Source organism: Pyxicephalus adspersus, chromosome 10, assembly GCF_032062135.1.
Source record: "Pyxicephalus adspersus chromosome 10, UCB_Pads_2.0, whole genome shotgun sequence".
Lineage (NCBI taxonomy): Eukaryota > Metazoa > Chordata > Amphibia > Anura > Pyxicephalidae > Pyxicephalus > Pyxicephalus adspersus.
The window spans coordinates 53,184,779-53,186,492 of NC_092867.1; the positions used below are offsets into that span (position 1 = coordinate 53,184,779).

The 1,714-nt window shown below is 38.0% G+C and overlaps 1 protein-coding gene across 1 annotated transcript in view; it reads left to right on the forward strand.

Annotated features, from left to right (window-relative positions):
* Positions 1–1,714, forward strand: part of LOC140339850 (membrane-spanning 4-domains subfamily A member 15-like) — a 46,625-nt gene that overhangs the window by 5,240 nt on the left and 39,671 nt on the right. The gene's annotated exons all lie outside the window — the stretch shown is intronic.

Sequence of the window (1,714 nt, forward strand, 5' to 3'; positions counted from 1 at the left end):
ATAAATATAATTATATATATATAATATATGAATTTTTCTTGTATTTGACTCAATACAGCTATTTTATATTGAATCCAATACAACATTTTTTGAACTTCCTGTCGATCCGCCTGCCTGCCCTGACACATTCACGGATGTCACCGGGAAACCACAGAGATCGTTGCTGCATTATACGCCTGGAGATCAGAGGAGCAGGACGTGTCCCCAGGTCCTGCAGGGACCAGACGAAACAAGGTAAGTTGTTTTTTTTTTTAGTTTAAAGCTACCCCGAGTGTGACTGTGAAATTAATTGTGGTAATGTACAGAACCAAAAGGAGAAAAAAGTTGCCTCTGTCCAAATATTTATGGACCTAACTGTAGATATCCTTCTGGAAACTCTCTAAGTGAGGTATTCCAATCTTTCTCTACATGTTTCATGGAATCTTAGTCCGCTTCCTCAGGAGGAGGAGATATGTATGTATTGGGTGCAAGTTGTCAGCTAGAGGTCTTTCGCTCATAGATTGTTACTTAGGATATGGCAGGAACAAGACGAGAAGATACAAGTATCTCCTCTCGTGGGCAGACATCGTTGCCTTAATGTACGAGAAGTCAATATAATTAACTCTTCTGCAAAATGAGAAGTGTTGAATGAACCTTACCTGCTTCATCATGGAGTTACTGCCTTGCTTCTCGTTTTGTTCCTGCCGTATCCTAAATAACAATCTATGAGAGAAAGACCTCTAGCTGACAACTGGTTTGCAGGTTACATTTATAAACAAAGAATGTTAAACTTATAAAAGAATTTATTCCAAATCAAGAAAAATGCAATTTCATATGTAGTAATTATAATCTGATACTATGTAATACAATGGGAATGAACGATTTTCTGAAATTATTGTGGGATGGCTTTGGAGTTTCATCCTAACTTTTTAGTTTGGCTCTGTAATTATTAAATAGGCATTTATTATCCAAACATTTTGAATTTGAATTAAACAAGGACATATATATATATATATATATATATAAATATATATATATATATATGTGTATTGTGGTGGGGGGTCAGCTCAATAGTGCTAGGCACAGCAGTCAGACAGTGACACAACGGCACAGTTCACACTTGCCTGGATTCGCCCATTTTCTTTATTTTCATCCACAAGCAAAATATAATGCCTTTACATACAGGCGAAAACACAAAATAAATTCCTGCTCGACTGAGCACTAACTAAACACAAGATCACCCTTTCTATATGGACAGCCTAGTACCAGCCACACGACACAACAAAGTAAACTTACAGTGTCCTTTTTGTCATTTTAGCAGACTTCAGCAGCAATGGTGAAAGACAGTCTGTTTACCCAGTCCCCCACCCTCACACCCCCATAGTGCAGACCTTTATAGCCCAGAAATGAGCTGGTCTCCATCACCTGGCTGAGAGCTATATAGGAAACCTGTTTTTGGACAGGAAGGGAATGAGGAGCCCCACTACCAACCTGCTCATCATTCCATAACAATCCAGACCCGACAACACCATTTACCAAAGTCCTCAGCAAACAATGTTTTGCTAAGGCAACCCATCTTTGCCACTTCCTGTAGAGATATCCACTTCCTGTAGAAGATATCCTCTTCCTGTAGAAATGTACATTGTATATGAAAGAAACCTAGGCGAAATATAACGATTTTCTACTACTTTTCCAGTCACTGTCTCACAATATATAGATATTTATATATATATAT